This window comes from Balaenoptera physalus (assembly GCF_965194825.1).
Source record: "Balaenoptera physalus genome assembly, chromosome: 8".
Taxonomy (NCBI): domain Eukaryota; kingdom Metazoa; phylum Chordata; class Mammalia; order Artiodactyla; family Balaenopteridae; genus Balaenoptera; species Balaenoptera physalus.
The window spans coordinates 77,666,661-77,682,934 of NC_138887.1; the positions used below are offsets into that span (position 1 = coordinate 77,666,661).

Here is a 16,274-nt window from a genome sequence, read left to right on the forward strand (position 1 = left end):
ACACATTTTTCTCAAGTGCTCATGGAACATTCTCCAGGATAGATCACATCTTGGGTCACAAATCAAGCCTTGGTAAATTTAAGAAAATTGAAATCGTATCAAGTATCTTTTCCGACCACAACGCTATGAGACTAGATATCAATTACAGGAAAAGATCTGTAAAAAATACAAGCACGTGGAGGCTAAACAGTACACTACTTAATAACAAAGTGATCACTGAAGAAATCAAAAAATACCTAGAAACAAGTGACAATGGAGACACGACGACCCAAAACCTATGGGATGCAGCAAAAGCAGTTCTAAGAGGGAAGTTTATAGCAATACAAGCCTACCTTAAGAAACAGGAAACATCTCAAATAAACAACCTAACCTTGCACCTAAAGCAATTAGAGAAAGAAGAACAAAAAAAACCCCAAAGTTAGCAGAAGGAAAGAAATCATAAAGATCAGATCAGGAATAAATGAAAAAGAAATGAAGGAAACGATAGCAAAGATCAATAAAACTAAAAGCTGGTTCTTTGAGAAGATAAACAAAATTGATAAACCATTAGCCAGACTCATCAAGTAAAAAAGGGAGAAGACTCAAATCAATAGAATTAGAAATGAAAAAGGAGAAGTAACAACTGACACTGCAGAAATACAAAGGATCATGAGAGATTACTACAAGCAACTCTACGCCAATAAAATGGACAACCTGGAAGAAATGGAAAAATTCTTAGAAATGCACAGCCTTCCGAGAATGAACCAGGAAGAAATAGAAAATATGAACAGACCAATCACAAGCACTGAAATTGAAACTGTGATTAAAAGTCTTCCAACAAACAAAAGCCCAGGACCAGATGGCTTCACAGGCGAATACTATCAAACATTTAGAGAACAGCTAACACCTATCCTTCTCAAACTCTTCCAAAATATTGGAGAGGGAGGAACACTCCCCAACTCATTCTATGAGGCCACCATCACCCTGATACCAAAACCAGACAAAGATGTCACAAAGAAAGAAAACTACAGGCCAATATCACTGATGAACATAGATGCAAAAATCCTCAACAAAATACTAGCAAACAGAATCCAACAGCACATTAAAAGGATCATACACCATGATCAAGTGAGGTTTATTCCATGAATGCAAGGATTCTTCAATATATGTAAATCAATCAACGTGATATACCATATTAACAAACTGAAGGAGAAAAACCATATGATCATCTCAATAGACGCAGAGAAAGTTTTCGACAGAATTCAACACCAATTTATGATAAAAGCCCTGCAGAAAGTAGGCATAGAGGGAACTTTCCTCAACATAATAAAGGCCATATATGACAAACCCACAGCCAACATCGTCCTCAACGGTGAAAAACTGAAACCATTTCCACTAAGATCAGGAACAAGACAACGTTGCCCACTCTCACCACTATTATTCAACATAGTTTTGGAAGTTTTAGCCACAGCAATCAGAGAAGAAAAAGAAATAAAAGGAATCCAAATCGGAAAAGAAGAAGTAAAGCTGTCACTGTTTGCAGATGACATGATACTATACATAGAGAATCCTAAAGATGCTACCAGAAAACTACTAGAGCTAATCAATGAATTTGGTAAAGGTGCAGGATACAAAATTAATGCACAGAAATCTCTTGCATTCCTATACACTAATGATGAAAAATCTGAAAGTGAAATTAAGAAAACACTCCCATTTACCATTGCAACAAAAAGAATAAAATATCTAGGAATAAACCTACCTAAGGAGACAAAAGACCTGTAGGCAGAAAATTATAAGACACTGATGAAAGAAATTAAAGATGATACAAATAGATGGAGAGATATACCATGTTCCTGGATTGGAAGAATCAACATTGTGAAAATGACTATACTACCCAAAGCAATCTACAGATTCAATGCAATCCCTATCAAACCACCAATGGCATTTTTCACAGAACTAGAACAAAAAATTTCACAATTTGTATGGAAACACAAAAGACCCCGAATAGCCAAAGCAATCTTGAGAACAAAAAATGGAGCTGGTGGAATCAGGCTCCCTGACTTCAGATTATACTACAAAGCTACAGTAATCAAGACAGTATGGTACTGGCACAAAAACAGAAATATAGATCAATGGAACAGGATAGAAAGCCCAGAGATAAACCCATGCACATATGGTCACCTTATCTTTGATAAAAGAGGCAAGCATATACAGTGGAGAAAAGACAGCCTCTTCAATAAGTGGTGCTGGGAAAGCTGGACAGGTACATGTAAAAGTATGAAATTAGAACACTCCCTAACACCATACACAAAAATAAACTCAAAATGGATTAAAGACCTAAATGTAAGTCCAGACACTATCAAACTCTTAGAGGAAAACATAGGCAGAACACTCTATGACATAAATCACAGCAAGATCCTTTTTGACCCAGCTCCTAGAGAAATAGAAATAAAACCAAAAATAAACAAATGGGACCTAATGAAACTTAAAAGCTTTTGCACAGCAAAGGAAACCATAAACAAGACGAAAAGACAACCCTCAGAATGGGAGAAAATATTTGCAAATGAAGCAACTGACAAAGGATTAATCTCCAAAATGTACAAGCAGCTCATGCAGTTCAATAACAAAAAAACAAACAACCCAATCCCAAAATGGGCAGACCTAAATAGACATTTCTCCAAAGAAGATATACAGATTGCCAACAGACATATGAAAGAATGGTCAACATCATTAACCATTAGAGAAATGCAAATCAAAACTACAATGAGGGCTTTCCTGGTGGCGCAGTGGTTGAGAATCCGCCTGCCAATGCAGGGGACATGGGTTCGAGCCCTGGTCTGGGAACATCCCACATGCCGCGGAGCAACTAGGCCTGTGAGCCACAATTACTGAGCCTGTGCGTCTGGAACCTGTGCTCCGCAGCAAGAGAGGCCGCAATAGTGAGAGGCCCGCGCACTGCGATGTAGCGTGGCCCCCGCTTGCCGTAACTAGAGAAAACCATTGCACAGAAACAAAGACCCAACACAGCCATAAATTAAAAAAAAAAAAAAAAAAAAAAAAAAACTACAATGAGATATCATCTTACACCGGTCAGAATGGCCATCATCAAAAAATCTAGAAACAATAAATGCTGGAAAGGGTGTGGAGAAAAGGGAACCCTCTTGCACTGTTGGTGGGAATGTAAATTGATACAGCCACTATGGAGAACAGTATGGAGGTTCCTTAAAAAACTAAAAATAGAATTACCATACGACCCAGCAATCCCACTACTGGGCATATACCCTGAGAAAACCATAATTCAAAAAGAGTCATGTACCAAAATGTTCACTGCAGCTCTATTTACAATAGGCAGGACATGGAAGCAACCTAAGTGTCCATCATCGGATGAATGGATAAAGAAGATCTGGCACATATATACAATGAAATATTACTCAGCCATAAAAAGAAACGAAATGAGTTATTTGTAGTGAGGTGGATGGACTTAGAGTCTGTCATACAGAGTGAAGTAAGTCAGAAAGAGAAAAACAAATACAGTATGCTAACACATATATATGGAATCTAAGGGGAAAACAAGGTCATGAAGAACCTAGTGGCAAGACGGGAATAAAGACACAGACCTACTAGAGAATGGACTTGAGGATATGGGGAGGGGGAGGGGTAAGATGTGACAGGGTGAGAGAGTGGCATGGACATATATACACTACCAAATGTAAAATAGGTAGCTAGTGGGAAGCAGCCGCATAGCACAGGGAGATCAGCTTGGTGCTTTGTGACCACCTAGAGGGGTGGGATAGGGAGGGTGGGAGGGAGGGAGATGCAAGAGGGAAGAGATATGGGAACATATGTATATGTATAACTGATTCACTTTGTTATAAAGCAGAAACTAACACACCACTGTAAAGCAATTATACTCCAATAAAGATGTTTTAAAAAAAAAGTTAAAGATAAAGAGAGGATTCTAAAGGCAGCAAGAGAAAACAAAGAGTTAATTACAAGGTAATGCCCATAAGGCTATCAGCTGATTTCTCTACAGAAACACTGCAGGCCAGAAGGGAGTGGCAAGATATATTCAAAATACTAAAAGGGAAAAATCTGACACCTAGGATACTCTACCCAGCAATATTATCATTTAGAATAGAAGGAGAGAGAAAGAATTTCTCAGACAAGCAAAAACTGACAGAATACAGCAATACTAAACCTATTCTAAAGGATATATTGAAAGGTCTTCTCTAAATAGAAAAAAAGTAAGAACCTATAGGAAAGAACAAAAATCACAATTGGAAAATAAATCACTTAAATAAGCCAGTACACAGATTTAAGAAGTTTCTGTGAAAGTGATGATAACAACAATGAACAGCAAAAGGATGAGAATGAAGATGTGAAAGAGGACATTGAAACCATAAAATGTGGGGGAGGGGAGTAAGAAAATGTAGATTTTTTTCCTAGAATGTGTTTGAGCCTATATGACTACCAGTCTAAGGCAAGTAGATATAGGAATAGGTTAACATACTTGAAAAACAAGGTAACCATACATCAAAAACATACAATAGATTCACAAAAGTCAAAAAGAAGAGAACGTAAGTATAATACAAAAAAAAAGTCATCAAACCCCAAAAAGAAAAACAAAAAGAAAAAGAAAGGGACAAAGATAATATATATAATCAATGGGAAAACAAGGTTTAAAAATGGCAATAAATACATATCTATCAATAATTACCTGAAAAGTCAATGGACTAAATGCTCCAATCAAAAGACACAGAGTGGCAGATTGGATAAAAACATAAGAGCCTAAAATATGCTGCCTACAAGAGACGCACTTTAGGGCAAAGGACACACATAGATTGAAAGTGAGGGAGTGGAAAAAGATATATCATGAAAAGGTGGGGATCACAATACTCATATGAGACTAAATAGACTTTAAAACAAAGGCTATAAAGAAAGATAAAGAAGGACACTATATAATGATAAAAGGATCAATACAAGAAGAGGATTTTACACTTGTCAACATATATGCACCTAGTATAGGAGCACCCAAATGCATAAAACAAATACTAACAGACATAATGGGAGAAATTGACAGGAATACAATAATAGTAGGAGACTTTAACACCCCATTCACATCAATGGACAGGTCTTCCAGACAGAGAATCAATAAGGCAACAGAGATCCTAAATGATACAATAGAACAGTTAGACTTAATTGATATTTTCAGGACATTACCTCCAAAAAAACCAGAATACACATTCTTTTCAAGTGCACATGGAACATTCTCTAGGGCTGAGCACATACTAGGGCTCAAAACAAGCCTCAACAAATTTAAGAGTATAGAAATTATCTCAAGCATCTTTTCTGACCACAATGGCATGAAACTAGAAATTAACCACAGAAAAAGAAATTAGAAAAAATAAATGATTACATGGAGACTAAACAACATGGCACTAAAAAACCAATGGGTCAACAATGAAATCAAAGAGGAAATTTTAAAATACCTTGAGACAAATGACAATGAAAATACATCCATACAAAATCTATGGAATGCAGCAAAAGCAGTTCTTAGAGGGAAGTTCATAGTGATACAGGTCTTTCTCAAAAAACAAGAAAAATCTAAAATAAACAACCTAACCTACCACTTAAAAGAATTAAGAAAACAAGAGCAAACAAAACCTAAAGTCAGCAGAAGGAAGGAAATAATAAAGATCAGAGAGGAAATAAAATAGAGATAAAAAAACAATAAAACCAAGAGCTGGTTCTTTGAAAGGATAAACAAGATTGACAAACCTCTGGCCAGGCTCACCAAGAAGAAAAGATAGAGAACCCAAATAAACAAAATAAGAAAAAGAGACATAACAACTGATACCAAAGAAATACAAAAAACCATAAGGGAATACTATGAACAGTTATATGCCAACAAATTCAACAACCCAGAAGAAATGAACAAGTTTCTAGAAACATACAGCCCACCAAAATTTAATCAAGAAGAAACAGATAATTTGAAGAGACCAATCACCAGAAGTAAACACAATCTGTAATTTTAAAACTCCCTACAAACAAAAGTCCAGGACCAGATGGCTTCACAGGTGAATTCTAGCAAACATACAAAGAAGAACTTATACCAATCCTTCTCAAACTCTTCCAAAAAACTGAAGAGGAGGGAACACTCCCAAGGATATTCTATGAAGTCCACCATCACCCTGGGATACCAAAACCAGACAAAGATAACCAGCAAAACAGAAAATTACAGGTCAATATCTTTGAAGAATATAGATGCAAAAATTCTCAACAAAATATTAGCAAACCGAATCCAACCACACATAAAAAATATCAAATACCACGACCAAGTGGGATTCATCCTAAGTTCACAAGGATGGTTCAACATATGCAAATCAATCAATATGATACACCACATAAACAAAAGAAAAGGCAAAAACCACATGCTCATCTCAATAGATGCAGAAAAAGCATTTGACAAAATCCAACATCCACTCAGGATAAAAACTCTTACCAAAGTGGGTATAAAGGGAACATATCTCAAGATAGTAAAAGCTATTCATGACAAATCCACAGCCAGTATAAATGGTGAAAAGCTGAAAGCCTTCCCACCAAAATCTGGAAGAAGACAAGGATGCCCACTGTCACCTCTTCTATTCAACATAGTATTGGAAGTCCTAGCTACATCAATCATACAGGAAAAAGAAATAAAAGGTATCCAAATTGGAAGGGAAGAGGTAAAACTGTCATTATATGTAGATGATATGATACCATATATACAAAACCCTAAAGACTCCACACAAAAACTACTAGGATTGATAAACAAATTCAGCAAGGTAGCAGGATACAAGATTAACATATGGAAATTGGTTGCATTTCTTTACACCAATAATGAAATATCAGAAAGGGAATGTAAAAAAGCAGTATCTTTTAAAATTGCAACTCCAAAAATAAATTATTTAGGAATAAACCTCACCAAGAAGGAAGACATATGCTGAGAATTATAAAAGGAAAGGAATAAAAGGAATTTCCTATTAATAAAGGAAATTCAAGATGATTCAAAGAAATGAAAAAGATATTCCATGCTCTTGGATTGGAAGAATATTGTTAAAATGGCCATACTACCCAAAGCAATCTACAGATTTAATGCAGTCCGTATCAAATTACCCATGACATTTTTCACAGAACTAGAATAATCCTAAAATTCATATGGAACCATAGAAGACCCAGAATTCCCAAAGCAATCCTGAAGCAAAAGAACAAAGCAGAAGGCATAACCATCCCAGACTTCAGACAATACTACAAAGCTATAGTAACCAAAAAAAGCATGGTATTGGCACAAAAACAGACATATGGATCAATGGAACAGAACAGAGTACAGAAATAAACCCAAACACCTATGGTCAATTAACCTTCGACATTAACCTTCAACGAAGGAGGCAAGAATATACAATGGGAAAAAGATGGTCTCTTCAGCAAGTGGTGTTGGGAAAGTTGGACAGCCGTACGTAAATCAAGGAATTTAGAACACAACCTCTCACCATACACAAAAATAAACTCAAAATGGCTTAAAGACTTAAACATAAGACATGACACCATAAAACTCCAAGCAGAAAACATAGGCAAAATATTCTCTGACATAGATCGTACCAATGTTTTCTTAGGTCAGTGTCCTAAGGCAATAGAAATAAAAATAAAAATAAACAAATGGGACCTAATCAAACTTGCAAGCTTTTGCACAGCAAAGGAAACCATAAACAAAATGAAAAGACAGGGCTTCCCTGGTGACACAGTGGTTGAGAATCCGCCTGTCAATGCAGGGGACACAGGTTTTGAGCCCTGGTCCGGGAAGATCCCACATGCTGTGGAGCAACTATGCCCGTGCACCACAACTACTGAGCCTGCACTCTAGAGCCCGTGAGCCACAACTACTGAGCCCATGCACCTAGAGCCCATGCTCCACAACAAAAGAAGCCACCTCAATGAGAAGCCCACGCACCACAATGAAGAGTAGCCCCCGCTCGCCACAACTAGAGAAAAGCCCACGTGCAGCAACAAAGACCCAACGCAGCCAAAAATAAATAAATAAAATAAATTTAATAAAAAAAAAAAATGAAAAGACAACCTACAGAATGGGAGAAAATATTTGCAAACGATGCAACAGACAAGAGCTTAGTTTCCAAAACATATAAAGAGCTCATACAACAACAAAAACAAACAACCCAATCGAAAAACGGGCAGAAGACATAAAGAGACATTTCTCCGAAGAAGAAATACAGATGACCAATAGGCACATGATAAGATGCTCAACATCGCTAATTATTAGAGAAATGCAAATCAAAACCACAATGAGCTACCACCCACACTGGTCAGAATGGCCATCATCAAAAGTCTACTGCTGAAGAAGGTGTGGAGAAAAGGGAACCCTCCTACACTGTTGGTGGGAATGTAAGTTGGTGCAGCCACTGTGGAAAATAGTATGGAGGTTCCTCAGAAAACTAAAAATAGAACTACCATATGATCCAGCAATCCCACTTCTGGATGTATATCCAGGCAAAACTATAATTCAAAAAGATACATGCACCCCTATGTTCATAGCAACACTATTCACAATAGCCAAGACAGGGAAACAACCTAAATGTCCATTGACAGATGAATGGATAAAGAAGATGTGGTACATATATGCAATGGAATACTACTCAGCCATAAAAAAGAATGAAATAATGCCATTTGTAGCAACATGCATGCAACTAGAGATTATCAAACTAAGTGAAGTAAATGAGAAAGAGAAAGGCAAATACCATATGAATTCACTTATATGTGGAATCTAAAATATGACACAAATGAACCTATCTATGACCCAGAAACAGAATCAATGACATAGAGAACAGACTGGTAGTTGCCAAGTGGGGGGATAGGAATGGATTGGGAATTTGGGATTAGCAGATGTAAGCTTTTATATATAGAATGGATAAACAACAAGGTCCTACTATATAGCACAGAGAACTATATTTGATATCCTATGATAAACCATAATGGAAAAGAATATTAAGAATGTATATATATGTATAACTGAATCACTTTGCTGTAAAGCAGTAATTAACACAACACTGTAAATCACCTATACTTCAATTAAAAAAAGAAAAAAATACCGATGCCATTTTTCATGGAACTAGAACACATAATTCTAAAATTTGTTTGGAAAAACAAAAGATCTTGAATAGCCAAAACAATCTTGAAAAAGAACAGAAGGAATCATGTTTCCTGACTTCAGACTATACAACAAAGTTACAGTGATCAAAAGAGTATGGTACTGGCACAAAAAGGCACATAGATCAATGGAACAGAATAGAGAGCCTAGAAATAAACCCACACACTTATGGTCAATTATTTTATGACACAGGAGGCAAGAATATACAATGGAGAAAAGACAGTCTCTTCAATAAGTAGTGCTGGGAAAACTGGACAGCTACACATAAAAGAATAAAATTAGAACATTCTCTAACACCATATACAAATATAAACTCAAAATGGATTAAAGACCTAAATATAAGACCAGAAACCATAAAAACTCCTAGGAGAAAACATACATGGAATACTCTTTGACATAAATCGTAGCAATATTTTTTTGGATCTGTCTCCTAAAGCAAAGGAAATAAAAGCATAAATAAACAAATGGGACATAATTAAACTTAAAAGCTTTTGCACAGCCAAAGAAACCATCAACAAAAAGACACCTTACTGAACTGGAGAAAACATTTACAAATGATATAACAGATGAGGTGTTAATATTCAAAATACATAAACAGCTTATACAACTCAACATCAAAAACCAAACAACCTAGACCTCCCTGGCATCCCCTGGTTAAGACCCCACGCTTCCACTGTAGAAGGCACGGGTTTGATCCCTGGTCAGGGAACTAAGATCCCACAAGCCACACAGTGCAGCCAAAAAAAGAAAACAAAAACAAAACACTCCAAACAACCCAGTTAAAAAATGAGCAGAAGACGTGAAAAGACATTTTTCCAATGAAGACATACAGATGGCCAACAGGCATGTGAAAAGATGCTCAACGTCATTAATCATCAGAGAAATGCAAATTAAAACCTCAAAGAGATATCACCTCACACGTGTGAGAATGGCTATCATCACAAAGAACACAAATAACAAATGTTGGCAAGGATGTGCTGAAACGGAACCCTTGTACACTGTTGGTGGGAGTGTAAACTGGTGCAGCCACTATGAAAAACAGTATGGAGGTTTCTCAGAAAACTAAAAATAGAACTACCATATGACCCAGCAATTCCACTCCTGGGTATTTATTTGGGAAAAAAACCATGAAAACAATAATTCAAAAAGATACATGCACCCCAATGTGCACAGCAGCATTGTTTACAATTGGCAACATATGAAGCAACATAAGTATCCATCAACAGATGAATGGATAAAGAAGATGTGAGATACACACACACGTGCACACACACAATGGAATACTACTCAGCCATAAAAAAGAATGAAATTTTGCCATTTGCAGCAACACAGATGGACTTGCAGGGTACTGTGCCAAGTGAAATAAGTCAGACAGAGAAAGACAATGTATAATACAACTTATATGTGGAATCTAAAAACAGAACAAATTAGTAAATTTAACAAAAAAGAAACAGACTCACAGATATAGAGAACAAACTATTGGTTATCAGCAGGGAGAGGAAAAGGAGAGGGGCAAGATAGGGGTAGGGGATTAAAAGGTACAAACTATTATGTATAAATAAGCTACAAGTATATATAGTGTAACACAGGGAATATAGCCAATATTTTATAATAATATAAATGGAATATAACCTTTAAAAATCATGAATCACTATGTTGTACACATGAAACATAACGTTGTACATCAACTATACCTCAACTTAAAAAAAAAAAAATTTAAACAGTAATAACACAAAAAGGTGGAAGGGAGTAAATGGAGTTAAAGTGTTCTAAGTTCAAAGCATTTTCTGGTAATAGGCAAAAGTATTACTTTATATTAGACAGTAATAATTCAAGGATCCAGGTCTTAATCTCTAAAATTGCTATTACTAAAACTAGCAAGAGAATACAAGACAATAGAAGGAGGTAATGTAATAATAAATATGCTTAACTCTAAAAGAAGGCAGGGAGAGGGGAAAAAAGAATGCAAAAGTGGTGAGACTAATAAAAACGAAACAACATATATCAATCCAAATATATTAGTAATTCAATTAAATACAAATGGACTAAATATACCAATTATACAACACAGGTTGGCAGACTTGAGAAAAAAACTATATGCTGCTTTAAAAGATACACTTTAAATAAAATGACAGGGTTTAATTATTTCATTCGTTTACTCATTCCCCCAAGTGGGAAATGATATACTAGGTATAAACTAACCAAAAGAGAGCTGGTAGAGCTATATTAAAATTAAAGTAGAATTTAAGGAAAGAAATGTTATTAGAGGTAAAGGAACATTTCATAATGATAAAATAATTACTTTTTTTTTTTAATTAATTTATTTATTTTTGGCTGTGTTGGGTCTTTGTTTCTGTGCGAGGGCTTTCTCTAGTTGCGGCAAGCGGGGGCCACTCTTCATCACGGTGCGCGGGCCTTTCACCGTCACGGCCTCTTCTGTTGCCGGGCACAGGCTCCAGACGCGCAGGCTCAGTAGTTGTGGCTCATGGGCCTAGCTGCTCCGCAGCATGTGGGATCTTCCCAGACCAGGGCTCGAACCCGTGTCCCCTGCATTGGCAGGCGGACCCTCAACCACCGCGCCACCAGGGAAGCCCCCAAAATAATTACTTTTAAAGGTTGTTATAGAAATGTTAGTTTGTATGCATCTAGTAACTTATTTTCAAAATATATAAAGCAAAAACTGACAAACATAATAAGGAGGAATATACAAACCCACAATCAGTGAGGATTTTCAAACAGTGAGCAACTTTAATACATTTCTCAGAATAACTGAAAGAATACACCAGAAAAATCAAAGAATATGGAGAATATGAACAAAATGTCTAGACTGACACCTATAGAACACTGCAGCCAACAGCAACAGAATGCTCAGCATTTAGAGTGCATGTGGAGTGTCTGTAAACTTGACCAATATACTGGGCCACAAAGCAAGTTCTTAACAAATTTTAAAGAACTGAAATCACTCAGAAAATGTTCTCTGACCACAGTGGAATAAAGCTAGAAATAAAAAATAAAAAATACCTAGAAAAATCCCCAAACCATAGATCAAAGAAGAAATAAAAGTGGAAATTAGAAAATATTTTGAATTGCAAAATAATGAAATTACAACATATAAAATTTGTGGGATACAATTTAAAAAGTCACAGAAATATATAGCCTTACATGCATATATTAGAAAAGGAAAACAAAAACTTAAGTCATATTATTTATATTGTGCTTTTCCACCTGCTCACTGTGGAAAATTTGGAAATGCAAAAAAAAAAAAAAAAGTTTAGAGAAACAAAACTCACCCATCACCCACTGTTAACATTTTGGAGTATTTTCCCTTTCTGCTTTTCTCTATGTGCAGTTATACCTATACTGATCTTTTTTGCATGTTTGGCATCACACTATATGTATTTGGTGTACCTCTACCATTATCTCATGTTTCTTTGTAACTGCCAAGGCCCTCTTTTGAGCTGCAGAAGCTGGCTTCTGACAGATGCTTTGCTTTCCCTGGTTTTTATTTTATAGTGTAAGAACCACCTGCCACTCTTTGCTGCTTTAAAGCCTCGTACCTGAGAAATTCCATGCGCCAAACAGAGGATCAAAATTGATGCCAAATGGTAGCCCCTTTCTTGGCTTGGCCCTGCCTGCCTGAACTGCCAGGGCAAATCTGGACACCATGCTCTGCAGCCTCCACCAGCTGCCAGGCACACAACGGCATGCTATCCATCACGGACAGGCCTGAGGAAGGGCTTCAGTGGGTAGGCAGGGGTCAGGATGCTGGGCAGACTCTGGGATGCCACAGCTTCAGGCATCCTTCCCTGGAAACCCAGTATCAAGCCTGTGCTGCTCCGGGCCCCAGCAGAGCCCTGACAGTCATTGCTAAAACTGAGTGAGCACTTCACTAGGGGCCCAGTGTTGACCTAACACTTTCCACTCCCTGCAGGAGGCCGAATAACATAAGGATTCAAAGTGGTCTCTGGAGCCAGTGGGCTGAGTTCAGACCTGACTCCACTGCTCATCAGCAAGTCAGCTATCCTCCCTGTGCCTCAGTTTCCTCCAAGTCTCTGACAGTCCCTACCTCCAAGTGTTGCTGTAGGGTTGAGTTCATGGTCACGAAGTGCCTAGACCAGGGCTGGCATACAGTGAATACTCAGTAATTATCACCTTGCTTAATCTTCTCTGTTCTCTGGCAGAGGTCATTGTTACCATCCATTTACAGTGAGGAAACTGAGGCACACGAAGGGTAAGCAGCTCCCAACACCCACAGATGTTACAACGCAGCCGGGCGGATGGACACAGAACAAGGGACCACAAGAGTGACTGAGAAATAACCACAGAGATCCAAGACTGTCTGTAGCTCTCCCAAAGGCTTCCTTGGCCCCGCTGGAGCCCTCTGTAGTGAAAGGTGACAGAGAGAAGTGGCGAGAGCCTCTATCTCTTAAACAGTTTGGATCCGAGACACCCAGAGAGATGCCGAGCCCTAATAACTCGCAGCACACAAGCTAGGGGCTAAAGACTGCCCACTGCTCAGGGTCATGGTCTCCACAGCCACCCAGGTATGCCATCCCATCCCATGCATCATTAGAATAAACCCCAAACAGAAATCACCTCAATGTTCCCTGAAGTTACTGGCAAATACGTCCATTCAGCAGCAGCTTTGTTCTGTGCAAAATCATCCGGCAGAGCCCAAGTGCAGAGGTTGCAGAGGTCACCCTGCCCACAGTGTGAATGTTGACTCCCAGGTTGAGCAGACAATTTGGCCTCCATCCCAACTGAAGGGGGTGTGGAGGCTAGATGGAGAACAGAAACCTCAAGAAAGTCATTTCCCAACATCCACACTGGCCTTGTGATTTCATTCTTTTCTTACACACCCAATTGTTGGGAGTCATCATTCACTCTTTTATATATATACACACATATATATATATATTTCAAAATAAACGACACAGCTTTCTGCAAATTGGTATTGCAATACCAGCAGATAAGATTCCTAAGAGATCTCAGCCTTAGTCCTTAAAACATTCTTTCACAGTGTGGAAGATGCTAACGTAGAGTGACAACCCGGAGTTCTTTAAACAATGAGCTCCATGCAGTCAGGCCATTCTACAAGTACTTCTGCTGCCGACTTTTTCTTCGTACAGGCTGGAAACAAATACAAACATAAGCAAAATCAAGGCCGGCCTTGCTGGTGTCCAGGTGCTATGGAATCTGGCTCAGGGCCACCAGCCCCTGCTCCCTTCCTGACTGTTCCCTCCCCCAGCTCTGGTCATTTCTGAAAATGTGATCCCCATACAGGATGCTGTTCTCTGGAACCTTGGAGGCCACAGGAAAAGGTTGATGATCTTATATATACAGCAAGGATTAGCTTCTGGGATATGACTTTACTGACCACAGGACAGTTTTCACAGACTTTCCTAACCCTTTCTTGGCAAACAACACTGTGAGAAAAGCATGCTGCTCATCAAATAGTTTGGATTCTCCTCCCAGGTACCAGGTAGGATTACGTGTTACTGAAGTTACCTGCTTTGACTCATGACATGTGAGCAGCAGTAGAACGAGTTACTCAGCATTGGTGCATCACTTGTCAGCGTGCGACTCTCCTTTTCCTCTGGCACTAGGACCAGCAACATTCTAGCTGGTAGCTGCTCCATCCACCTGGCCCACAGGTAATGACAGTAGGGAGAGCCCCTTGCTAACTTGTGATGGGCATAGAGTGTGAGCAAGAAACAAACCTTTGTTGTTTGAGCTGCTGAGATTTTGGAATGATCTGTTACTGCAGCACAACCTAGCCTAGCCTGACGGATACTATAACACTGGACGAGAAAAGCTTTTAGCACATTAAGAAACTCAGACCCAGAGGAGTGAAATGAGCTGCCAAAGGCCAGACAGCTGGTGGAAGGCAGAGCAGGAGGGCTGGAATGCTCGCCACAGACCTCTCACTGCCTTCACACGACAGCAGTTTCTACAGGACAGAGACCCACGACATGAAAGGACTACTCACTGTAAAGATAAAGCCACGACAATCTTTTTTTTTTCAGATACTGTAAAACCGACTTTAGAATTAAGAGTTAAGTTAAAATGAAGCCTCACTTCCTACCTACCTCAGACTTAGAAGTAATCTATACAAGAAAATGCTAATTGATTTAAAGGGGGGAAAAAAAGGCACAAGGGTAAGCCACACATTCTCATCATTGGTACTGAGGGGGCCGAGTCTGCTTGTCGTGGTCCCAGATCCCCGTCACCTCACTCCACCCAGATTCTTGTCCCACGTCAGAACCTCAGCCACCTCAGCCCAGTCCACCACCACCACTTCTGTCAGAATCATCCAGTAGGAACCACACAAGCTAAAGAGACATGATCAGCGATGAAAAAGAATGTGGTGGAGCTCCATGTACCGATGGAAAGATCTTCAAGACATATTGTCATTTGAAAAATGCCAGTTTTGGAAAGAGTATAACACCACATATAATTTGCCCATATTGTCTGCCCTACAGACACGCAAAACAGTATACATTTTCTACAAGTGTACATCTATGAACATAGATGCAAAGAAAAATATCTGGAAGAAGACATACTTTATGAGAAGAGAGATTACTTCCAAAGTTACTTAAACTTTAAAGTTACTTAAACTTTGAAACTTAAACTTAAATAAGCCTTTTTATTCATCAGGGCATCTTAGGAAACCTTGAGGCAGCTCAATGCAACATTCTCAGCAATCACCATCTGTTAGGGAACTTTGAGTTTCAGCTCACCCTCCTAGGAAAAAACGCTCAGTCCCCATTAAACTAAACGACAATCCATGAAAATCAAACAAACTCTGATGGAATGGTATGACTCTTTCTGTGCGCCTGTCAATAAATGGAACACTCCTCCTGATTTGGTGAAATATCATAGTCAAGCTGATGGGTGTGTGGGTGGGAACAGTTTTATTTTGTCTTCAATTTAGTAGGAGTCTGTCAACTCATGGTATTGCCACTAAACCTGGTTTGAAATAAGGAATGTAAGGTGAAAAATCAAGCCCTACGAAAACAGAACGGAGCAAAAAGAGTCAACAGAACTGACCTTCAAGTAGACTTTTTTTAAACCTTAGGAGCTTAGGCAATACCAC

At 38.4% G+C, this 16,274-nt stretch overlaps 1 protein-coding gene across 4 annotated transcripts in view; it reads right to left on the reverse strand.

The window, feature by feature from the left end:
* NOD1 (nucleotide binding oligomerization domain containing 1) overlaps positions 1-16,274 on the reverse strand; it is a 143,074-nt gene that overhangs the window by 107,208 nt on the left and 19,592 nt on the right. The window contains exon 1 of one of the 4 annotated variants that reach the window (XM_082471738.1): positions 13,775-15,746. The exons of the other annotated variants lie outside the window; for them this stretch is intronic. The gene's annotated coding sequence lies outside the window, so the exon portion shown is untranslated. Of the gene's footprint in view, positions 1-13,774; positions 15,747-16,274 lie in introns of those variants that run through there. 4 annotated transcript variants of the gene reach the window in all.